The sequence below is a fragment of the Ranitomeya variabilis genome, chromosome 6, assembly GCF_051348905.1.
Source record: "Ranitomeya variabilis isolate aRanVar5 chromosome 6, aRanVar5.hap1, whole genome shotgun sequence".
NCBI lineage: Eukaryota > Metazoa > Chordata > Amphibia > Anura > Dendrobatidae > Ranitomeya > Ranitomeya variabilis.
The window spans coordinates 451,034,718-451,061,677 of record NC_135237.1 but is presented as its reverse complement, the minus strand read 5'-3'; the positions used below and the strand labels follow the sequence as shown (position 1 = coordinate 451,061,677).

Here is a 26,960-nt window from a genome sequence, read left to right as displayed (position 1 = left end):
CTTGTTATGTTTTCAGTGAGGTCATTAATGGTTGTCTGAGGAACATTCTACCACACTGAATGCACTTGGGCAAATCACCAGGATCCGCTGCTGGCAGCAACCTTGGCAATTTTTACGCCACAGAAGTGCTTGATGGGAGACAAGTTCGGAGATGCTGTAGGCCATGGTGGTATGCTTAGGCAACATGTGACGTTGTGTTGTCATGCTGAAAAAATGGATCCTGGGACACTCTGGAGGAATGTCCATACCACTGGTTCCACGAGGATGAAAACTTGGGGTCTCTGGATTTTGTTCATTAGGCTCCCCCACACTATAAACCAGGGAGTAAGACAGGAGTAGTGTTCCCTCCTGAACTGACACGATCAGGTGTGTCGGCACAGGTGCTGTATTTAAGGCAAAAGCGGGACATGGCACTAAAGAAGACAGCCTCCATTCCAGGCTCCATCGTCATCTGGCACTGCACTAAGATGATCTTTGAGAGCAGCAGCATATGGTTAATATTACAATAATAGCTTGATATTTTTCTCTTTGCCCAATGCTATGAAAATATCTTCTGATAGTTTGAGTAGACAATGTTTGACACCTTACGCTTGGTATGCCACATCTAATTTAACTTGCAGAACAGAATGGTCAATTGTGGAACCAGTATTATGGCCATCTCTCCAAAGCATCCATGGAGCATTTTTCAAAATGACAACACTAGAAGACATATTGCTCGTCCTACTGTGAGCAGCCTGCGTTACCTAACAGTGCTACAGTGCCCTGCAACATCTCCGGACATCTCACTCAATCCCATCTGGGATATCATTGGCCGTCAATTGGAAAGGGAGCTGCCAGCAGTGGATGTTGATGATTTGCGTTCCCAAGTGCACTCAGCGTGACAGAACATTCCTCGGCAATCATTAATAATCCAATTTATAACATACAAATATGTGTGTGCAGGGCTGCCACAATGAATTTTGGGGCCCCATACTGGCAAACTTTTCGGGGCCCCCTTGAGACTCCACCCAGACTCCACCCTTCAAACTGTCCACAGCCCCACCACTCTCTCTTGGAAAAACTTCTCACTAATCACACATTAAGGGCTCATTTCCACTTGCGAGAAACAGGTCCGTGTCTTGCATTTAAAAACCAAGCTGTGGCGCCGGCACTCCAGAGCGGCGCGTACGGCCGCATAGGAACACATGGAGCTGCACGTTCCGCTCCAAAGTGCCGGCGCCACAGCTTGGTTTCCACATGCGAGACACGGACGTGTTTCTCGCAAGTGGAAATGAGCCCTAACAGTTCCGATCAACAGATCACACAGATAGAGAGCAGCTTTTGTTTTGGCCAAAAGATTTTTTAAGCCACCACCACGAAAAGGTAGACTCTTTTGGCTGAGCACTACGCTACTCTATCCTATTAATCATTTGTTAAAATATCCAATACAATTTTGGTATATTTTTATTTATTTTCAATTTTTTAAAATGACGAATAATATCACATACACTCACTGGCCACTTTATTAGGTACACCTGTCCAACTTCTTGTTAACACTTAATTTCTAATCAGCCAATCACATGGCGGCAACTCAGTGCATTTAGGCATGTAGACATGGTCAAGACAATCTCCTGCAGTTCAAACCGAGCAACAGTATGGGGAAGAAAGGTGATTTGAGTGCCTTTGAACGTGGCATGGTTGTTGGTGCCAGAAGGGCTGGTCTGAGTATTTCAGAAACTGCTGATCTACTGGGATTTTCACGCACAACCATCTCTAGGGTTTACAGAGAATGGTCCGAAAAAGAAAAAAAATCCAGTGAGCGGCAGTTCTGTGGGCGGAAATGCCTTGTTGATGCCAGAGGTCAGAGGAGAATGGGCAGACTGGTTCGAGCTGATAGAAAGGCAACAGTGACTCAAATCGCCAACTGTTACAACCAAGGTAGGCCTAAGAGCATCTCTGAACGCACAGTGCGTCGAACTTTGAGGCAGATGGGCTACAGCAGCAGAAGACCACACCGGGTACCACTCCTTTCAGCTAAGAACAGGAAACTGAGGCTACAATTTGCACAAGCTCATCGAAATTGGACAGTAGAAGATTGGAAAAACGTTGCTTGGTCTGATGAGTCTCGATTTCTGCTGCGACATTCGGATGGTAGGGTCAGAATTTGGCGTAAACAACATGAAATCTTTGGGATGTGGTGGAACGGGAGATTCGCATCAGGGATGTGCAGCCGACAAATCTGCGGCAACTGTGTGATGCCATCATGTCAATATGGACCAAAATCTCTGAGGAATGCTTCCAGCACCTTGTTGAATCTATGCCACGAAGAATTGAGGCAGTTTTGAAGGCAAAAGGGGTCCAACCCGTTACTAGCATGGTGTACCTAATAAAGTGGCCAGTGAGTGTACAAGGGACAAATACCACCACACCATGACCAGACACCATATTACCACCACATTGTGACCAAATAATAGCACATGTGTGGCGCCCTTGAGGTCTGGTTGCCACAAAGGTACTGCACTTCATCCAGAAGTGTGGGACTCTGCTCTTGGGTAAGGAAGGGGAAATAATCGGGACCCCACACCAGCATCCAACACCACAACACTCCAGTCAGGGCATCTGGGTGTACTGTAATGGAGGATGGCCTCATCCCAGTCTGGAGAGGGTAACAAACAGTGCTTTCAGACCTCAATTAATGCAAATAAAACAAGCTCATAATCATTTAGAAACAACAATACTAATGGATTAACAGGAAGAGTTCAGAAATAAATATTTTGTGGAATAACTATGATTTTTAATCACAGCTTTCATGCGTCTTGGCATGATTTCCACCAGTCTTTCACACTGCTTCTGGTGCAAAAATGTAAGCAGTTCTTTGTTTGACCGCTTGTGACTATGCATCATCCTCTTGATTACATTCCAGAGGTTTTCAATGGGGTTCAGGTCTGGAGTTTGGGCTGCCCATGACAGGGTTTTGATGTGGTGGTCTCTTATTTTTTGCCAGAGCTGTATTACCACCACATAGTGATTGAATACTACAATACTGATCATTAATAAAAAAACACAATACTAATATCACCTTAAGTGTCATTATACCCAGGAGATCTGTACTTAGTATGCAGTGTCTGTGTACAGGTAAATGTTTAGAATTTAGAGTCCTCAGTGGTTGATACCTTTTAATGGCTAACTGAAAAGATGGTAACAAATTGCAAGCTTTCGAGACTACTCAGGTCTCTTCATCAGGCATAGACTAATACAAATTCTGAAGAATCACATATTTATGCACAACATAGCACAGAACAAAAAAAAAAAAAAACATGGATAAGACAGGTGGCATGAAGCAGAATTACCATGAGTGATAAACAGTTGTGTCCATAAATGTTGGGCCAGTTCTTAGATAAGGAATGTTTTATTGTCCTGATTGGGGTCTCTGTTGTGATGACCCCTTATAGTCTGAGGGGCAAGTTCCTTAGTTAATGTAAAAAGACATAAATCCATGCGACACATTCATTCCACCACTAAGACAGTCAAAGGTCGTCATCAGTTTATATTCCCAGACTCTTCTGCCTCTCTGTGTTTTGAAGTTACCTTTCAATACAAGTAATTTCATGTCCATAATGCTATGATTTGGGAGACAAAAATGTATTGCCACAGGTAGATCCTTTCTTTTTTCTCTTATTGTAATAGCATTATGGACATGAAATTACTTGTATTGAAAGGTAACTTCAAAACACAGAGAGACTCTCAGACTATAAGGGGTCATCACAACAGAGACCCCAATCAGGACAATAAAACATTCCTTATCTAAGAACTGGCCCAACATTTATGGACACAACTGTTTATCACTCATGGTAATTCTGCTTCATGCCACCTGTCTTATCCATGTTTTTTTTTTTTTTTGTTCTGTGCTATGTTGTACATAAATATGTGATTCTTCAGAATTTGTATTAGTCTATGCCTGATGAAGAGACCTGAGTAGTCTCGAAAGCTTGCAATTTGTTACCATCTTTTCAGTTAGCCATTAAAAGGTATCAACCACTGAGGACTCTCAATTCTAAACATTTTTCTATCTACTGGCTAACACGGTACCAAGATATATATCTTTCCTGTGTACAGGTAATACAGTGATCACCAGTGACATTATACATAGGAGCTCTGTATACAGTATCAGTGTACAGGTAATACAGTGATCAACAGTGACATTATACCCACAAGCGCTGTGTATATTGTACAGGTTATATAGTGATCAATGGCATTATACACAGGAGCTTTGTATATAGTGTCAGTGTAAAGGTAATACAGTGATCACTGTTGACATTGTACACAGGACCACTGTATATAGTATACAGTTTAAAGTGTTAGTGTACAGGTAACAAACACACTGACCCCCAGTGACATCTCTAGGTGAAGTCCTTCATCTTTGCTTTTCATCTTCATCCAGCACAGACCACCATCACTTCTTCCAGCCAGGGCTCATCTCTGCAGGAAAAACACAGTTATCTAGAGCACCGCTTGCAGAACACATTACCTAATTTTTTTCCCCAACTTCTACACTACACCAGATGAAGAAAAAAAAGGAAAAATAGTGTCGCTCTGCACAGTAACAGGACCGCCCCCCATTTAAAATTGTATCCTCAAAAAATAAAACAAATACATGACTGCAGTAATAATATCCCTTAATTAGCCCCTATGGTAATAATATCCCCCATCCTGGCCCCCGTGTCTCATTCCTGGCTCCAGCCATATGTTCTCCCATCCTGACCTCATCAGTATCCATTCTGGCCACATGTGATGTCCCGTGATCCTGCCCCATCTACCCCATGATCCTGCTCCATGTGTTCCATGATCCTGCCCCATCTGTCTCCAATATATACATCCTGCACCATCTGTCTCCATCCTGCCCCATCCTGCCTCATAATCCTGCCCCATGATCTTGCCCCATCTGTCTCCATCCTGCCCCATCTGTCTCCACCCAGCCCCATAATCCTGCCCAATCTGTCTCCATCCTGTCCCATGATCCTGCCCAATCTGTCTCCATCCTGCCCCATAATCCTGCCCCATCTGTCTCCACCCAGCCCCATAATCCTGCCCAATCTGTCTCCATCCTGCCCCATGATCCTGCCCCATGTTTCCATCGTGCCCCATGATCCTGCCCCATCTGTCTCCATCCTGTTCCGTGTCTCCATCCTGCCTCCTGTGTCTCCATTCTTGCCCCCTGTCTCCATTCTTGCACCTTGTGTCTCCATTCTTGCCCCTGTGTCTCTATTCTTCCCGCTGTGTCTCCATTATTCCCCCTGTGTCTCCCACCCTGCCCCCCTGCCGCTTTCAATAAAAATACAAAAAATCTTTCTCCTTACCTGGCCGTTTCTGCGGCATAGTTCCCTCCATGCAGTTCAAGAGCGCACTCGCTGGCGAATGACAATGACATCATACGCCGGTGACGTGGGTGCTGATGTCAGCTGCCAGCCTCCGATTTGCTGGCGGCTTTTAACTATTATGGGCCCTGGCCTACTCTGCAATAGAGTTTAACTGAACCTGCGTCTCGTAAGCAGGTTCAGTTTCTGCACTGGCAGAATCCTGCCGCTGGGGCCTGATGTCCAGAATAGACGGGGCCTGATGCGGCACCCCTCTGGTCATTGGGTCCCATACGCCAGTCAGGTCAGTAATGCCCTGATGACGGCCCTGTGTGAGTGGGTGCATGTATTTCTATGCATGGTGCTCAGATTCGATACTGAAAGAATCAAAATGTTTAGAAAATGTTGTTTCTTTTTTTATCATTTGCATATCAGTAGCATGTCCATCAATCCCATTATTTCCATATTTCGACAACTTTTCTTCTTGTTTCAATTTCAATGTTGAGGACTGTATAAGTATGTACAGTATATATACATATACATATCTGTGTGTATTAGGCTATGTGCACATGCATAGTGCTTGACAAGGAAATACATCTTGGCTAGTGTTGAGCATTCTGATACCGCAAGTATCGGGTATCGGCCGATATTTGCTGTATCGGAATTCCGATACCGAGATCCGATACTTTTGTGGTATCGGGAATTGGAATCGGAAGTTCCCAGTGTATGGTTCCCAGGGTCTGAAGGAGAGGAAACTCTCCTTCAGGCCCTGGGATCCATATCCATGTAAAAAATAAAGAATTAAAATAAAATATAGGGATATACTCACCCTCTGACGAGCCCTGGTAGTAACCGGCAGCCTGCTTTGCTTAAAATGAGCGCGTTCAGCACCTTCCATGACGTCACAGCTTCTGATTGGTCGCGTGCCGCTCATGTGACCACCACGCGATCAATCACAAGCCGCGACGTCATCCCTCAGGTCCTAAATTCCCTTCTAGGAATTTAGGACCTGAGGGATGATGTCACGGCTTCTGATTGGTCGCGTGGCGGTCACATGAGCGGCACGCGACCAATCAGAAGCCGTGACGTCATGGAAGGTACTGAACGCGCTCATTTTAAGCAAAGAAGGCTGCCGGTTCACAGCGGTAAGGTCCAGGCTGCGTCGGAGAGGTGAGTATATCAATAATTTTTATTTTAATTCTTTATTTTACACATTCATATGGATCCCAGGGCCTGAAGGAGAGTTTCTTCTCCTTCAGACCCTGGGAACCATCAGGGATACCTTCCAATACTTGAGTCCCATTGACTTGTATTGGTATCGGGTATCGGTATAGGCGAGATCCGATACTTTTTCGGTATCGGCCGATACTTTCCGATACTGATACTTTCAAGTATCGGACGGTATCGCTCAACACTAATCTTGGCAGGAAATACAGTGCTTGAATGATTGAGTGGAAACTGACAGATAAATCTCCTTTTCTATGTGTGTAATAGCTAAAGCTGTTGCCTACATATGTTGCTATGCTACACTGATTCATTTATGAACACAACTGATCTCAATGGAATTAACACCTTGATTAGCCATGTAGCCATACATCTATAAGAATTGCAAAAAACAAACAAATGTATTAATAGGGATATAAACTGGTGTGCATGCAGCATATAAACGCATGTTCACGCTAGCCACTGAACAGAAAAAAACACAGACAGAAATATAATGATTAAATACCCTGCAGTAAATAAATAGCATAGTGCATGAAAATAATATAGAGTACTTAGTTAACATGGCATAAAAGACACTGCTTTCTCCAGGTTCTCTTCTTATCTTTCTGAACGCTCCTTCAGTGTATTGTTCGCTGGCTCCACTTCGTCTCTTCTTCCTCTCACTGTCGGGGTATCTCAGGGCTCAGTCCCTGGCCCCCTTCTCTTCTCTCTCTACATGGCCCCAATCGCACAGACCATCAGCAGATTTGGCTTTCAGTACCATCTTTATGCTGATGACACACAACTACAGTGCTTTGCGAAAGTATTCGGCCCCCTGGAACTTTTCAACCTTTTCCCACATATATAGTTTTTAAGGATGAAAATGATGAGTGCACTCACCGGTCTTCCGTGAAAATACTTCTTTATTAATGCTAATACATCCAGAGACAGGTGGAGGCCGGGGGAGAGAGGGAGCAGGGGAGGACGACGGCCGTTTCGCGCTAGTCCTGCGCTTCTACGGGTCGATTTGTGTTCAGAACCGGCAACGGATATAGTGTGCCGGCCTGGACACACCTCGCTGCTCGATCCCTCCCACAAACCCAACAATACAAAAAGCACATACTAAAACCATTGTAAAAACAAAAAACAATCAATAAAATTGCTGGAGTACATAGTAAAAATGGGGCATAATGCGTTACTGGGAAATCACTTAGCCAGAACAGACTCAAAAATACCGCTCTTCAACTAGCCAATGACATTCAATATACTAAACAGGGTATTCTTACGCCACCTACAGGAAAATAGACATATCAACTCTGTCGTTGAAGCCAAGCGGACCCATGGCATTGCTGCGCAGGATCCACCTGGCCTCACATCTCAACAGAAGATTGTCTAAATCACCACCTTGGACTGGCAATGTGACTTTTTCTATGCCCGCGAAGGTAAGGCATTCTGTCTTACCCTCATGTCTCTCTCTCATGTGTGTGATAAGCCGCGGGACCCCTTTTCCTGTCACTATTGACCTGCAATGCTCTCGAAAACGGACATACATAGGACGGATAGTCTTGCCAATATAAAAGCGCCTGCAAGGACAGAAAATCACATAAACTACGTGAGTGGTTTTACAAGTGATGAAATCATAAACTACATGCGATACAGCCCCTAATCGAAGTTGTCGATCTGTAAGGTGCTGAACACAAAAAGAGCAATGGCCACACTTAAAATTACCCTTAGGGGACCCTCCTTTATTTAACCAGTTAGTGCTGCATTTAACTATTCGATTTCTCACTAATCTGTCCCGTAGTCTAGCGCTTCTTTTCCCACATATCATGCTTCAAACACAAAGATACCAAATGTAAATTTTTGGTGAAGAATAAACAACAAGTGGAGCACAATTGTGAAGTTGAACGAAATTCATTGGATATTTGAAATTTTTGTGGAAATTCAAAAACTGAAAAGTGGGGCGTGCAATATTATTCGGCACGTTTACTTTCAGTGCAGCAAACTCACTCCAGAAGTTCATTGTGGATCTCTGAATGATCCAATGTTGTCCTAAATGCCTAATGATGATAAATATAATTCACCTGTGTGTAATCAAGTCTCCGTATAAATGCACCTGCTCTGTGATAGTCTCAGGGTTCTGTTTGAAGCACAGAGAGCATCATGAAGACCAATTAACACAACAGGCAGGTCCGTGATACTGTTGTGGAGAAGTTTAAAGCCAGATTTGGATACAAAATGATTTCCAAAACTTTAAACATCCCAAGTTTATCAAAGTTTTATCCCAAACATACCAAGTTATCATATTTAAATGGAAGGAGTATCATACCACTGCAAATCTACCAAGACCCGGCCATCCCTCTAAACTTTCATCTCAAACAAGGAGAAGACTGATCAGAGATGCAGCCAAGAGGCCCATGATCACTCTGGATGAACTACAGAGATCTACAGCTGAGGTGGGACTGTCTGTCCATTGGACAACAATCAGTCGTACACTGAAGAAATCTGGCTTTTATGGAAGAGTGGCAAAAAGAAAGCCATTTCTCAAATATATCCATAAAAAGTGTCTTTTGAAGTTTGCAATAAGCCACCTGGGAGACACACCAAACATGTGGAAGAACATGCTCTGGTCAGATGAAACCAAAATCGAACTTTTTGGCAACAATGCCAAGCGATATGTTTGGCGTAAAAGCAACGCAGCTCATCACCCTGAACACACCATCCTCACTGTTAAACATGGTGGTGGCAGCATCATGGTTTGGGCCTGCTTTTCTTCAGCAGGGACAGGGAAGATGGATAAAATTGATGTGAAGATGGATGGAGCCAAATACAGAACCATTCTTGAGGAAAACCTGTTGGAGTCTGCAAAAGACCTGAGACTGGGATAGAGATTTGTCTTCCAACAAGACAATGATCACAAACATAAAGCAAAATCTACAATGGAATGGTTCACAAATAAACGTATCCAGGTGTTAGAATGTCCAAGCCAAGTCCAGACCTCAATCCAATCGAGAATCTGTGAAAGAGCTGAAAACTGCTGTTCACAAACGATCTCCGTCAAACCTCACTGAGCTCGAGCTGTTTGCCAAGGAAGAATAGGCAAGAATTTCAGTCTCTTGATGTACAAAATTGATAAAGACATACCCCAAGTGACTTGCAGCTGTAATCGCAGCAAAAGGTGGTGCAACACAGTATTAAGTTAAAGGGGCCGAATAATATTGCACGCCCCACTTTTCAGTTTTTGAATTTCCACAAAAAATTTAAATAACCAATAAATTTCGTTCAACTTCACAATTGTGTTCCACTTGTTGATTCTTCACCGAAAATTTACATTTGGTATCTTTATGTTTGAAGCAAGATATGTGCGAAAAGGATGAAAAGTTCCAGGGGGCCGAATACTTTCGCAAGGAACTGTATACACGTCATCCCCTGACCTTACCCCCGCTGTACTACAGAACGCCAGTGATGGTCTGTCCGCAGTCTCCAACATCATGGTCTCTCTCTATCTGAAACTCAACCTTTCCAAAACTGAACTTCTTCTGCTCCTGCTGTCTACTAATCTCCCTAAATCTGATATCTCGCTCTCCGCTCTGCAAACAACTTTCGACTAACCGTACCTCCCACTCCCGGCTCCAAGACTTCTCCCGCATTGCGCCAATCCTCTGGAATGCTCTACCACAATGTACACAGTTTTAGGCGCTCTCTCAAAACACATCTGTTCAGAGTGGCCTACCTAATCAAAGTCATTTTATGTGTGTGTAGCCCATTCACTATCTAACTGAGAATAACCCTCCATCAAACTCCATCACATCCAATAGAACCACAAATACTGGCTTGTGACCAGCTCATGCAGCCTTTATCTATCCCATTCCCTCAAGATGGCTGGATCATCATTGTAATAAGCCCCTGTACTTTGTGTCTCCCCCACCTCATTGTAGATTGTAAGCTCTCACATGCAGGGTCATCTTATTTTGCTTTAATTATTGTATTATCTTTGTTACTTATGACTGTTGTGTATGAACGGTTAAACTGTAAAGTGGTGCGGAAAAGGTTGGCGCTATATAAAGGTTATTAATATAATAATAATTATAAAAGGTGTTTCCTGCCTTTCTTTAAGCTGGACATTATATTGATGTGGTCTCCCATGGTTGTGTGTCCACTAGTTGAGCCCAGTCCTTCTAAGCCCTAATCCACATGCATGTCACTTGACAAATGGTAAGATTTTTAATATTAGAGTTTGGACGTCCCAATTATGGTCGCTTTTTTTAATCAAAAACATGTTAACTAAGTACCATATATTATTTTCAAGCACTTTGCTATTTAGTTATTTACTGCAGGGCATTTAATCATTATGTTTCAGTCTTTGGTTTTATCTATAAGAATTGTGTAGTTTTTTTTTGCTTATTTGTTATATTGGTGACAATGAAATGCTTGTAGCGGTTCTATACATGTTTAGCCTCTTCCCGTCATATGACATGCTGTTACTTAAAGAGAACCTGTCAAGTGGAAAGACGCTATAAACCTGCAAATATGGGATTAATCTTCAGGGTAATAGAGTTGTGAACCTGCCCATGCCGACACTTAGAGCCATGCTACTGGGAAGAAATTAACTTTATTCTTCCTGGTGACATTTGGGTTTCAGTCACGGGGCAGTGCCTTCACAGGATCAGTTAACCCTCTATGTTCCGACACTAACCTAGCAATGATGATGCCAATAATAAGCTGCATGGGAGATTTAGCAGGCAGACCTCTATGTATAGAGAGTGACGGCTGTAACTGCGCCCCCAGCACTGACTTACAGCCGGCTCTAATACTGAGCTGCTGTCAGTCAGTGCTGAGGGTGAGGTTGCAGCCCCCACTCTCTATACACAGAGCTCTGCCTGCTAAATCTCCCATGCAGCTAATCATTGGCATCATCATTGCTATGTAAATATCGGAAGCCTTTTGATTATTAATACTGCTATTGTGCTACATACTTATACGCACTATGGGATATGGAGTTTCTTTTATTTGACAACAGGAACCTTTTCCTTCTAAGCGTCGTTATCAACTTTCAAATAATACTATTAACTACAGACTTTTTCCGCCTTCCCTCTTCTATAGGCATTTCTGTTTTTATGCTCTTCATGAATTTCTTATGTATTGATTAATTATTTAATAAACTTGTAACTTTTGTTTTTCTCTGGATTTTGTATTCACTTCGTTTGTCCTTGGAAACCTTATCATCTTCAATTGGAAATGGTTAAATATGCTGTTAGAAGTGTTATCAGCTACCCTCGAATCCAACAATGCATCACGTACTTTACTGGGTGCAGCAGTTGCGACACAAAGTTGTTAGCTGTAGCATGAAGGGGGTAACAGGGCCGGTTTTCTGTGGGCCCGAACTGAGTTCTCTTTGCCCTGAAACCTCTCATCTAAACAGGAGTCAGACAGGCGTGTAGGGTGCGGTGGAGTTTGTACCTCACTCACTGTTCTTTCTGGAGTTCTGGTTACTTTCCCATCCGTGTGACTATGTCCAGCTGTAGCGTCAAATATGACAGGAGACCATAAGTCTGGCTCAGCAGGTTCGGCTTTACTGGGAAATACGGATACAAACAGTTGCGGCATACATATTGAAACAGAGTCCCTTTTTAGTGATGTTCCCTTGGTCCTGTGTATTATCAGTTTTTGCCTCCTTTCTGCCCGACCTGCCCCTGCCTCAACATCTTCTGTTGTTCCCAGGAGCTTACTAGCTGGCATAACAGTTTCCCTGAAGCCCACCATCCTTTCCTTTTGCTGTCACCTAGCTGACATCTTCCTCATAAGGGAGACAGATACAGTTGTGCTCAAAAGTTTACATACCCCGGCAAAATGTTTGCTTTCTTGGACTTTTTTTTAGAGAATAAGAATAACTAGATGGGCATTTCCTGAAGGAAATACATGGTGCTTGAACAGCGCTGCCAGCTTTACAGCAGCACTTTTCACACACGGGACTGGGGGGTGCGCTTACTTTTGCACCCGGGGCCGGGGGCGCACTTACTTTTGCACCCAGGGACGCACTTACTTTTGCACCCGGGGGCGCACTTACTTTTGCACCCGGGGGCGCACTTACTTTTGCACCCGGGGGCGCACTTACTTTTGCACCCGGGGGCGCACTTACTTTTGCACCCGGGGGCGCACTTACTTTTGCACCCGGGGGCGCACTTACTTTTGCACCCGGGGGCGCACTTACTTTTGCACCCGGGGGCGCACTTACTTTTGGGGCCGCGCTTACTTTTGGTGGGCGGGGCTCCTCGGCCTCCGATTTGGTTGGCGGGGCCCCTCGTCCTCCGATTTGGTGGGCGGGGCCCCCCGGCCTCCGATTTGGTGGGCGGGGACCCTCGGCCTCCGATTTGGTGGGCGGGGACCCTCGGCCTCCGATTTGGTGGGCGGGGCCGAGGGGGCACTTACTTTTCACACACGGGGCCGGGGGGCACTTACTTTTCACACACGGGGCCGGGGGGGGCACTTACTATTAACACACGGGGCCGGGGGGGCACTTACTTTTCACACACGGGGCCGGGGGGGCACTTACTTTTCACACACGGGGCCGGGGGGGCACTTACTTTTCACACACGGGACGAGAGGGTGTCATAGTCACATTATTCTGATGTTTGACTTTGATAAATGATCATGTCCTAAAATGGACACCATACACTTGCATAGCTGCCATCTTTGGAAGGTCAAGTTGGGGGTAATGGAAAGTTCGCCATTATTTCCTATGGGAAATTTTTTTTAAAAAAATGCGATTTAAATAAAATCTACATATCGGATCGACTATAAAAGTCATAGCACACCTGTCCCCACCGAGGCCTTCGAAACGCCGTCTGAACGGGGTCTCTGCGCCGAGCGGTTCGGGCCGCATTAATTGCGGAAAACGCGGAGAAGAATAATAATAAAATATAAGAAATCGGATTACAATATGTTGCTTGAACCTAGGAGGTTCAAGCACCATAATAACACCAAAACTTTTTCTATACTCATGGTTAGTGGTTGGGTGAAGCTATTTATTGTCAAACTACTGTGTTTTCGCTTTTTAAATTATTATGACAACTCAAAACATCCAAATGACCCTGATCAAAAGTTCACATACCCTGATGATTTTGGCCTGATAACATGCACATAAGTTGACACAAATGGGTTTGAATGGCTACTAAAGGTTATATCCTCACCTGTGACCTGTTGATTGTAATCAGTGTGTGTGCATAAAACTTGAGTGAGTTTCTGGAATCCAGACAGACTCTTGCATCTTTTATCCAGCCACTGACGTTTCTGGATTGTGAGTCATGAGGAAAGCAAAAGAATTGTCGATGGATCTAAGGGAAAAGGTAGTTGAACTGTATAAAACAGGAAAGAGATACAAAAATATATCCAAGGAATTGATAAGTCAGTAGCATTCAAACTGTGATTAACAAATGGAAAATCAGGGGCTCTGTAAAAACAAAACTACGGTCAGGTAGACCAACAAATCATGATCATATGACTCGTGATAACAGTGTTAGGTAATGTGAGTTATATGATCATTCTGTATTTTGTCTGCGTGGAGCGCGCACTTGATCTGTGCATGGACGCTGACTCTGCTGACTTCCAGTCCTGGGAAGCACTGGAAAGTACTGCCGTCAATTACCTGACTGCACTGCTGGCTTGTGTGTCATTCACCAGAAGTCGCGGGATACATGGTAGTCATGTGTATGGCGGGCGGCGCGCCGATGCACACATTGCCAAATCAGAAATCCACAAGGCCCATATAGAGTACCATATGATTAGTGACGATAACATCCTATTGGTTAGCAGCAGATATAAAAACTAGCAGTGCCTCTCCTTCCACACTCGCCCCCTGAATAAGGAAATACAAAGCGTGCATTAGGGGAGACAGTGCCAGAACCCGTAGCAGCACATCAGACACTTTCAAAGATCCTAAGGATATAGGTAATAATTTGTTATTTATTCTCATTTTTGATACCTCTTCTGTTTATTAAATAATAAACCACTTGGTATATTATACAGCTGTATATTTAAACTGGAATAGAGTTACCATTTTAGGATCTCTGATGTATATCAATTAGGCATAAATGGGTTGAGTTTCGGCATGTCTTCCTTTGACACAAGAGGTATCTTGGTATCTGTTGTCTTAAAGGGAATTTTTTTGTTATTTACTGGTGAGATATTTATGTGTATTTAATAAAAAATTGCAATATTTTTAATCTTTTTTGTAAGTGGATATCTTTGTATTTACTAGCAGTGAATTGCCATTAGTTCATACTAATTGATTTGACTTAGAATGTTTATGATACCACAGTACTTGGACCTTGGTTTTTGATATTTCCTAAGATTACATAGCATAAAGCTGCTGTCAGATCCCTTTTAAAGGGTTTGATATTGCGAAAAAGAATAATTATCTATTTGTGGCATGTCATTTGAGGTAGTTTTCTTCCTTCTAGAAGAGAGCTATATTTAAAGAGAACCAGTCATGTCCTGAAATTATATTTACTTGCAGATATAGAGTTAAACGGCAGGCACAAATTTTTAACATCATGCATGGATGCCTTACTGGAGCAGTGGATACAGGGAAAAAATTACTCATGTCCTCCCTGCGGCTGCTCGCTTCCAGTCATTGGAGTTGTGCAGCCGATATACTGCATATTCACTGCTTAGTAGCATTCTGTTACTACATCCTGACTGATGGCCTGCTCTGCAGCATGACTGTAACCGCCCTCTGCCCTGACCCAATGAAACGACAGTCCACAGGGAGGATATAAGTTTATTCTCTCTTTGTAGCCGATGCTCTTCTAAGGCAAGTAGGCATGATTTACACACTATTCACCCACAGATTATTCCTATATCTGCAGGTAAATGGCATTTCTGGCTGTGATATCCTTCTGATTTGGAAACAGGTATGGTAACTAGTGTTGAGCATTCCGATACCGCAAGTATCGGCCGATACTTGCGGTATCGGAATTCCGATACCGAGATCCGATACTTTTGTGGTATCGGGAATCGGTATCGGGATTAATATCAATGTGTAAAAGAAAGAATTAAAATAAAAAATAGGAATATACTCACCCTCTGACGTGCCCTGGACTTTACCGCCGTAACCGGGAGCCGTTGTACCTAAGAATGCGCGCTTGAAGGGCCTTAGATGACGTCACGGCGCTCTGATTGGTCCATAGCGGTCACGCGACCGCTACGCGACCAATCAGAAGCTGCGGACGTCTTCTAAGGTATTTCAAGCGCTTGAAAGACCTTAGGTGACGTCACGGCTTTGTGATTGGTCGCGTAGCGGTCACGCGACCGCTATGGACCAATCAGAGCGCCGTGACGTCATCTAAGGCCCTTCAAGCGCGCATTCTTAGGTACAACGGCTCCCGGTTACGGCGGTAAAGTCCAGGGCACGTCAGAGGGTGAGTATATTCCTATTTTTTATTTTAATTCTTTCTTTTACACATTGATATGGATCCCAGGGCCTGAAGGAGAGTTTCCTCTTCTTCAGACCCTGGGAACCATACAGGATACCGTCCGATACTTGGTGTCCCATTGACTTGTATTGGTATCGGATTAGATCCGATACTTTGCCGGTATCGGCCGATACTTTCCGATACCGATACTTTCAAGTATCGGAAGGTATCGCTCAACACTAATGGTAACACAAGCCGAAAAATATAACTAGTAATCACTAAAATACATTTTCTATACAGAAAAACACAAATATATGGATGAATGCTGGTGGCAATGTTTATTAAAGAGTTAATCAATGGAAAAAACAGCATTAAATTTGAGTTAACGGGGTGATCCAAAACAAAAGTTGATTTTAATTTTAGCAATCTATCTTCTATATATTTATTGAAACAATCTAATAATTATTTTAAAATATTTTAATTGAAAATTTCCTACCATTCCCTCTATTCTCTATCTTAGCTATGTTTGGAGAGCAGAGACCAACCACGGCCTCGAAAATGATGTCACTGATGATGCCTCTGTGCTTGCCGCATTCTTTCCTTTATAATGACAGTGCGCTCTCTTGCTGGCTCATCACTTCTCATTAGAGCAGGTGAGGGAGTGAACTGTCACTGCGAATTAAAAAGGAATTGACAACTAATGCATGCTCAGTAGAATGGGGACAAGCCCAATTCTATGGACATGGACATCAATGAAATGGACATCAATGATACTTCATTACAGGGTTCAGAAAGCAGATGTGTCAGTAAACACAGCACTGGCCCCCTTATAACATCCTGTCTGAGTATACCAGCTTGATTTGGGATTCTCAAACAAAACATCATCAGAAAAGAAAAAAATGCTGGGAGATATGCCCTTCCGATTCACCATTTGCACATACTTTTAAGTCACTTTCATTTTTTTGTTTTTTGGTATTAGCTAACATTTTTACATCAACCTCATCAAAATGGCACACACGATTCATTAATTTGGCACAAAGTAAAAAAAATGGGATTTTTCCCACTCATAAACTGTTTTTGCAACTTCAAGCGCCAACAGTCACAAAAATAGTGTCAAAATATTAGTGTACTGAAAAATACCCTGGGAAGAATGAGGGGAAGGGCAAATTTGCTACTTTTTTGTGAAGTAGCAATTGGTGAATCAGGTGAAAATATCTGGAATTGCTAGGTTCCACCCACAAAGCGGAAAACAAGCAAAAAAAGGCGTCCACATATAAAATAAAATAAAAAAAGTTGTAAAAACAATAATAAATTGGGTGCAAACAAAAAAGGCACAAAACTCACAAAACTACAAAACGCAGGCACAAAGGCATTGATGAATCGGGGGCCATACAGCAGTAAATTCGTATTAAAATTAGCTTTAGTTTCGACCACCCTTTTAATATCAACCAAGCTTTAGTAAACCACTATGAACTTATTATAAACACCGTTTCCTCCTAGTAATAACTGGGCGACTGACATCTTATTAACAAACATTATGACCAATATTTTTAAAGGGCTTTCTTCAGGTAACCAGATAGATTTATTCCTCCTGCATCCAGAGCCCATGGACCAATCACCAGGAGGCTCCAGACAGCATGAGCCTAGAGAAGAAGATCCTGCAGCCTGCTTGTGCTCACATAGTTAGCCCCACATTGAACCATTAAATATGAAGCGCTGTGTTACCATGATTTTCCTCTAGCGATTCACAGCATGGGCTCTTACGGGTGCTACAATATTGGGTATGTCAGTAAACAAACATTCATTTTCTAACATTCGGCAATAGCTTTTCTAGACGACTGACCTTCTTTAGTTAAAAAGTATGCATATACAGGTCCTTCTCAAAAAATTAGCATATAGTGTTAAATTTCATTATTTACCATAATGTAATGATTACAATTAAACTTTCATATATTATAGATTCGTTATCCACCAACTGAAATTTGTCAGGTCTTTTATTGTTTTAATACTGATGATTTTGGCATACAACTCCTGATAACCCAAAAAACCTGTCTCAATAAATTAGCATATTTCACCCGACCAATCAAATAAAAGTGTTTTTTAATACCAAACAAAAAAACCATCAAATAATAATGTTCAGTAATGCACTCAATACTTGGTCGGGAATCCTTTGGCAGAAATGACTGCTTCAATGCGGCGTGGCATGGAGGCAATCAGCCTGTGACACTGCTGAGATGTTATGGAGGCCCAGGATGCTTCAATAGCGGCCTTAAGCTCATCCAGAGTGTTGGGTCTTGCGTCTCTCAACTTTCTCTTCACAATATCCCACAGATTCTCTATGGGGTTCAGGTCAGGAGAGTTGGCAGGCCAATTGAGCACAGTAATACCATGGTCAGTAAACCATTTACCAGTGGTTTTGGCACTGTGAGCAGGTGCCAGGTCGTGCTGAAAAATGAAATCTTCATCTCCATAAAGCATTTCAGCCGATGGAAGCATGAAGTGCTCCAAAATCTCCTGATAGCTAGCTGCATTGACCCTGCCCTTGATGAAACACAGTGGACCAACACCAGCAGCTGACATGGCACCCCACACCATCACTGACTGTGGGTACTTGACACTGGACTTCAGGCATTTTGGCATTTCCTTCTCCCCAGTCTTCCTCCAGACTCTGGCACCTTGATTTCCGAATGACATGCAAAATTTGCTTTCATCAGAAAAAAGTACTTGGGACCACTTAGCAACAGTCCAGTGCTGCTTCTCTGTAGCCCAGGTCAGGCGCTTCTGCCGCTGTTTATGGTTCAAAAGTGGCTTTACCTGGGGAATGCGGCACCTGTAGCCCATTTCCTGCACACGCCTGTGCACGGTGGCTCAGTCCACTGCTTCCTCAGGTTCCCCAAGGTCTGGAATCGGTCCTTCTCCACAATCTTCCTCAGGGTCCGGTCACCTCTTCTCGTTGTACAGCGTTTTCTGCCACATTGTTTCCTTCCAACAGACTTACCATTGAGGTGCCTTGATACAGCACTCTGGGAACAGCCTATTTGTTGAGAAATTTCTTTCTGGGTCTTACCCTCTTGCTTGAGGGTGTCAATGATGGCCTTCTTGACATCTGTCAGGTCGCTAGTCTTACCCATGATGGGGGTTTTGAGTAATGAACCAGGCAGGGAGTTTTTAAAAGCCTCAGGTATCTTTTGCATGTGTTTAGAGTTAATTAGTTGATTCAGAAGATTAGGGTAATAGGTCATTTAGAGAACCTTTTCTTGATATGCTAATTTATTGAGACAGGTTTTTTGGGTTATCAGGAGTTGTATGCCAAAATCATCAGTATTAAAACAATAAAAGACCTGACAAATTTCAGTTGGTGGATAATGAATCTATAATATATGAAAGTTTAATTGTAATCATTACATTATGGTAAATAATGAAATTTAACACTATATGCTAATTTTTTGAGAAGGACCTGTAGTTGTTAGCCATCGATAAAGAAAAAGGTTCTTCCCACAGAGTGATGTATGATGTCGGCAGCTGAACATTGACATTCAGTGCTGAAATTATGTTTCAGATTGGTTGGTGCAATCAACTATGGTAGAGGAGCAACTAGGATTAGGCAAGACTCCAATACAATTTTTAACTCTCCATATGCGCCTTTGTATCCTAATTCTAGACCCTTAGGAATCTATCAGGGAAAGTCTGTTAATGTACAGTCATATGAAAAAGTTTGGGCACCCCTATTAATCTTAAGCTTAATGTTTTATAAAAATTGTTTTTTTTTTGCAACAGCTATTTCAGTTTCATATATCTAATAACTGTTGGACACAGTAATGTTTCTGCCTTGAAATGAGGTTTATTGTACTAACAGAAAATGTGCAATCTGCATTCAAACAAAATTTGACAGGTGCATAAGTATGGGCACCCTTATCATTTTCTTGTTTTAAATACTCCTACCTACTTTTTACTGACTTACTAAAGCACTTTTTTTGGTTTTGTAACCTCATTGAGCTTTGAACTTCATAGCTAGGTGTATGCAATCATGAGAAAAGCTACTTAAAGTGGCCACTTGCAAGTTGTTCTCCTGTTTGAATCTCCTCCGAAGAGTGGCATCATGGGCTCCTCAAAACAACTGTCAAATGATCTGAAAACAAAGATTATTCAACATAGTTGTTCAGGGGAAGGATACAAAAAGCTGTCTAAGAGATTTAACCTGTCAGTTTCCACTGTGAGGAACATAGTAAGGAAATGGAAGAACACAGGTACAGTTCTTGTTAAGGCCAGAAGTGGCATGCCAAGAAAAACATCAGAAAGGCAGAGAAGAAGGATGGTGAGATCAGTCAAGGACAATCCTCAGACCATCTCCAGAGAGCTGCAGCATCAACTTGCTGCAGATGGTGTCACTGTGCATCGGTCAACTATACAACGCACTGTGTTTTTTTGCCGCCATGCATAACGCCTTTTTGTATTACCAAACAACTCAATCTTGGTTTCATGAGTCCACAGGACCTTCTTCCAAAAAGAAATTGGCTTCTCCAAATGTGCTTTTGCATACCTCAGCCGACTCTGTTTGTGGCGTGCTTGCAGAAACGGCTTCTTTCGCATCACTCTCCCATACAGCTTCTCCTTGTGCAAAGTGCGTTGTATAGTTGACCGATGCACAGTGACACCATCTGCAGCAAGTTGATGCTGCAGCTCTCTGGAGGTGGTCTGAGGATTGTCCTTGACTGATCTCACAATTCTTCTTCTCTGCCTTTCTGATGTTTTTCTTGGCCTGCCACTTCTGGCCTTAACAAGAACTGTACCTGTGTTCTTCCATTTCCTAACTCTGTTCCTCACAGTGGAAATTGACAGGTTAAACCTCTGAGACAGCTTTTTGTATCCTTCCCCTGAACAACTATGTTGAATAATCTTTGTTTTCAGATCATTTGACAGTTGTTTTGAGGAGCCCATGATGCCACTCTTCGGAGGAGATTCAAACAGGAGAACAACTTGCAAGTGGCCACTTTAAGTAGCTTTTCTCATGATTGCATACACCTAGCTATGAAGTTCAAAGCTCAATGAGGTTACAAAACCAAAAAAAGTGCTTTAGTAAGTCAGTAAAAAGTAGGTAGGAGTATTTAAAACAAGAAAATGATAAGGGTGCCCATACTTATGCACCTGTCAAATTTTGTTTGAATGCAGATTGCACATTTTCTGTTAGTACAATAAACCTCATTTCAAGGCAGAAACATTACTGTGTCCAACAGTTATTAGATATATGAAACTGAAATAGCTGTTGCAAAAAATTTTTTTTTTATAAAACATTAAGCTTAAGATTAATAGGGGTACCCAAACATTTTCATATGACTGTATATTTAAAGGGGTTATCCATTATTATGGATAAAGGTCTAAGAAAGGTCTAAAGGTCTAAGAAAGGTCTAAAGGTATAAGAACTACGTAAATGTCCGGAACTGACATTCAATCAGCATGGTGTCAGTGGTCACGCTCGTCAACAAAGCAGCCCGGAAGAAGTTGACATGTTGACATGGAACATCTAAATTGCTAGCAGGAACATTCTGTGACGAGCCGGCGGCGAGAACAGGAAGGCACTTGCCTTTGTTAGCAACAATATTCCTCTTAGCTTTTAGGCTTATAGTAAAAAAATAAAATAGTCATAAACAACCTCTTTAAGGTGTCTTCTAACAGATGCCTGTGCATATTACATCCACAGGCTTTAATACATCAAAATACATAACTATTCCTATGTATGTAAAAACAAATTAAAGGGAATCTGTCACATAAGAAACGCTACCAAACCGCAGATATAGGGCTCATATGCAGGTCAATAGAGGTAAAAGGGTGCATGACTGAGGCAGTGAAAGTGCAACACTTCAGTCACATGTAATGGAAAAAGGGAAGACTTACTACAGGGAGACGCCACATCCACAGTCAACTGGTCCTTGTGCAGACTGGAAAGACTTTAGCCACACAACACCACCTGGATCATTAAAAGGCCTTTAAGGGATTTAGCAAACCTCCTAAGGAAACAGAGTGGAGGCCTCAACATACAGCTAACACGAGAAGGGGAAAGTGTGCAGGAAGATACGAAAACCCAGGGTGGGGAAATTAAAATACGTTTATATAGGGTTGAGAGGAAAAGCTAAGGAAAGCCAAAAATAAAAGAAACAAGTATAACCTCCCAGGAACCTAAATAAGTGAAATGAAGAGGAACTGGGAATCAAAACAAATTGACTCGCATTAAGAATTCAACTGGGGTTTACCATGCAAGATAAAGCACCTTAACTCCTAAACCCAAGTCCACCTAGCAGAATAGCCAGCAAGGAAGTGCAGTGAAGGGAGAACATACAAAATTTAACCAGATTGTGATAGGGCAGACCAAAAGAGTGAACTGAAAAACATCTATAGTGGAGCAAATCAAGGATGGGGAACAAAGACAACTGGAACAATCAGCATTTGGACAGGGAAGAAAAGGCAATAGCTCAGCAGACAAAGGAATCGAACACACAGCAAAAGGTCATTGGATAGAATCCCCAAACCAAACCATGACATTATTAGCTATCAGCTTTCTCTGCATTGCAGAGCGAGCTGTCAGTCAAAAGGCCAGGCATGTATACAGCAACCTCTGACAGTATAGTAAGGCCTGACTTTAACTTTGCCACACATCTGTATGAATGAAAACCGATGACTCCGGGGAAGAATAAAGTTTATTTTCTACAAGGTGCTGCAGTTTCAGCAAGGAGGCCAGGAATCTTTCTAATGCTATTAACTAGAAGATTAACCCAGATTAATAACATTATTTGATGAAACGTGTTCCTTTTAATGGTCTCCAAGTGAGACAAAAAATAAAACTAATAAAAAAATTAGCGGTATCTGAGCCAAAAATATTTAGAATTGAGATTCCTCAGTGGTTGATACCTTTTAATGGCTAACTGAAAAAAGTATTTGAGCCAAATTCTAAGTTTCCTAGTGTGAGATACTGATTTATATACTGGTACTTTAGAGGCAGTTTCGCCCATTTGGAGGGCAAATACAGGATAAGAGATTTTCATTTGGGAATTAGGTATTAAAAATTGTAGTTAAAATATTTTACAATGATATTTATCATGCAAGTTATTACACATCACTGTATGCAATCATACTAGCTGTAATTTATAGATAGAACACTAGATGGCAGAGCAGGTACATGAAGCTAAAACAGCAATCTCTAGAATCTTATACAATGCTACAAATCAAATAAGTACACACAGTTTTACCACAACAGTAAAATGTCTAAGGAAAAAAGAACAGCTGGTATTATTATTGAGCCAACAAAAACAAAAATAAACAAAATATATTAATTATCCTAAATTCCCATATTTCTTATTGCAGTAGTATAATAAGAATAAATATACATGAACATTCTGTTTACATAACATCTATATTCAGTAAAGTTTTAATGTTAGAGCAAAATAAGAGCGGAATGGATTCTAGACAGAAGTGTGTATCCAAAACCTATCCAAAGGTAAATGGAATCTGTCATCAGGTTTTGCTATGAAATCTGAGAGAAGCATGATGTAGTGGCAGAGAGCCTGATTTGTTGGCAAATATGCAACAGATACAGACTTATTTGTGTGCAGGAGGAGTTTAACCTTTTCTGACAGTAGATGGTGACGTTGTTACTGTTATATGCTTAGTTGAATGTAATGCATATACTTGTTATACTTTGGTTTCGCTTTCTCTCTGGAAAAAGGTCTTTCAGACTTCCTGTTATGCTGTATTAAGAAGCTGATGCATTTCATGTTCTGTGTAGATAAAAGTTGAATTACCCCATATAATCTACTCTCACAAGTTTCTTCTGCGACCAACCCATGCAACAGGTTGTGGGCTGTCATGATTCCCCAATGGCATGGGAACATCAGAAACACAAAATAACAGACTAGCCCTCGGGTGATGGAAACTCAAGCTGACCGTGACCTAAATCTACCACACAACTAACAGTAGCCAGGAAGCATTCCTACGGCTGCCTAGATGCCATGCGCCAGCCGGAGAACTAACTACGCCTGGAAGAGGAAGGAACAGACCTGGCTTACCTCTAGTGAAATTCCCCAAAGATGATAGTAGCCCCCACATATATTAACGGTGAGTTCAGAGGAAAAGACATACACAGTATGAAGGTAGATTTAGCAAAGCGAGGTCCACTTACTAGATAGAGGAAGGATACAAAAGAGGACTTCACGGTCAGCTGAAAAACCCTTTCAAAAACCCATCCTGAAATTACTTTAAGACTCCTGTGTCAACTCATGACACAGGAGTGGCAATTTCAGTCCACAAGAGCTTCCAGTAACAGGAAATGACAAACTGTAAACTGGACAAAAAATACAAAACAAAAAGGACAAGAGTCCACTTAGCTGATCAGCAGGCTGGTAGCAGGAACATGCAACTGAAAGACTCAGGTTACAATGATGACCGGCAAGGAAGTGACTGGAGAGCAAGGCTAAATAGGGAACTCCCAAAACTGATGGAAGCAGGTGAGCTGAGGCAGAAAAGAACACACAAGTCTCCAGTACCACCAGCCACCACTAGGGGAGCCCAAAAAGCGGATCACAACAGTGGGCCCAGCATAGAAGACAAAAAGGACATGGTGAATGCAAAAGAATACTTCAGAGCAATTCTCTCCAAACAAGTAAGACAAATAAGTTAAAGATGAGCAGCAGTTCAGAGCTGAGACTCACAGTAGCTAAGGCCTCTTTCACACTTCCGTCATTTGTCTCACGTTGAAATCCGAGTTTTGAAAAAACAGGATCCTGCAAATTTTTCTGCAGGATCCTGTTTTTTTCCCATAGGGACAGCCGCCGTTGAGCAGGGGCGCCAATCTCGTTTATGTGTTAGGGTGCCAACCTCCGCTGACAGGCAGTGCTTACTAGGCCACTGTGATAGGGGTATATATAGTCAGCACAGTTGTCTGTTATGTTGATTGTTGCTGCTTCATGGTTTTAAAGGTATAAATAAAAGCAATATTTTATCTATAATATCATTAGGATATATGGTTATTTTTGTTGTTTTTCTCAATTAGTTGGACTAGTAAGAAACAATCTATAGTAACATTGTCGTCGACAGAAGCAGAATATGCAGCACATGCCAGTCAAGAAGTTCTATGGTTAAGACAACTGCTAACAGACTTAGGACAAAAACAATTGGAACCACCAAAGATGTATGAGCACAATCAAGGATGTCTAGTTCTTGCTCAGATGGAAAGAGTTATTCCAGGAACTAAACAGATTGAGGTGAACTTTAATTTCTTGAGAGATCACCAGGAACAAGGAATCCTAAATTTAGAGTACTGCCCAACTGATCATATGGCAGCAGATATTTTCACAAAGGCATTGAATGCTGAAAGACATCAGAGACTGATGAAGACATTAGGCTTAACTGAAAAGTCCTTACTTTTGAGAAAGAGTGTTGGCAGATATACAACAGATACAAACTTATTTGTGTGCAGGAGGAGTTTACACTCTTCTGACAGTAGATGGCGTTCTTGTTACTATTATATGCTTAGCTGAATGTAAATGCATGTTCTTGTTGTACTTTGGTTTCACTTTCTCTCTGGTAAAAGGTCCTTCAGACTTCCTGTTATGCTGTATTAAGAAGCTGATGCATGTACCTCATGTTCTATGTAGATAAAAGTTGAATTACCCCATATTATCTACTCTCACAAGTTTTTTCTGCGACCAAACTATGCAACAAGATTACAGCCACTTAGTAGACTGCTTTGTGTCATTTGGATAGAATTACTGTTCTCTCTGATTTATATCAAAACTACAACAAGCAGCTGAGCAAGTGACACATAACTGGAATCAAAGTCTCTGTTCTTATATTATGCTGTTCTGAGATTAAATATCAAAAACACTTTCTAACATATTCCCTTTAATTATTCTCTTCTATATAACAAAGTACAATGGCTAATAATCAATATCAACTCACAGTCCATCATTTTATAACACTTCCTCAAGGACCATAAAGAGAGTAGGTTCCCTCAGAATACATATTAAGCTACTTGTTGGGTACTTTGTCATACTAGCACTATACATTTTAGTGTGTAAAAAATTACTTTTAATTCAAATGCAAAAGAGTGGGCTTGCTGTATCCTTGGCATGGCTAAGGGCTCAGTCCATTGTTATGCCCCTCAATTAGTATTTTATTGAAGTGCCTCACTTATGATTGACACAGTGCTTTGAACTCATCCCTAGTGTCTACGCATGCATATTGACGCTGCCCGAGACTAGCCATGAGCACACAGTGTCAGTGCAGTTGCGCACATAGTGTGAACAATCGAATTCTCCTCACCTGCACCTCTCTGACTCCAGTTGCTGCACTAATACATCTGGAAGTGTTGTAAGGAACTTCAGAGAGGACCCAGGGAGGAGAATGTTCCCACCAATAATGTGTGTGCACCCACAATGACACTGTGTGCAAACTGCCGGTCTCAAGCGGTGTCTCTGTACACAGCTGAGTCCAGGCACTGCTCACTCTGGGCAAGTGATAAGAAGCTGGGAGAAGTCAATTAAAAAGTTCAAGTCCCCAAAATGCAATTAAGGGGGCATAACCTTGCACTGAACTCTTGGCCATACCAAGGGTGTACTAAAGTAATCTAATTTGCATTTCAATTGACGCTTTCACGCCACAGCCTGTTTTCACCTTCATAACCAGGCCAATTTCTTCAATTCTGACCAGTGTCAATTTATGATGTAATAACTCTGGAATGCTTCAATGGATTCCAGTGATTCTGAGAACATTTTTTGGGACAAGGTGTATTTCATGAAAGTGGTAAAATTAGTTCAATATAACGTTCATTTCTGAAGATATCAGGAATTTGGTGAAAATTTTGAAAATGTCTCAATTTTCAAACTTTTACAAATTTCTAATTTTAACATACAGGTCCTTCTCAAAAAATTAGCATATAGTGTTAAATTTCATTATTTACCATAATGTAATGATTACAATTAAACTTTCATATATTATAGATTCATTATCCACCAACTGAAAT

The 26,960-nt window shown here is 41.9% G+C and overlaps 1 long non-coding RNA gene across 1 annotated transcript in view; it reads right to left on the bottom strand.

Moving 5' to 3' along the window:
- LOC143781233 (uncharacterized) overlaps positions 1-26,960 on the bottom strand; it is a 110,573-nt gene that overhangs the window by 28,566 nt on the left and 55,047 nt on the right. The window contains exon 2 of the long non-coding RNA XR_013216633.1: positions 13,727-13,870. This is a non-coding gene — a long non-coding RNA (uncharacterized LOC143781233). The remainder of the gene's footprint in view (positions 1-13,726; positions 13,871-26,960) is intronic.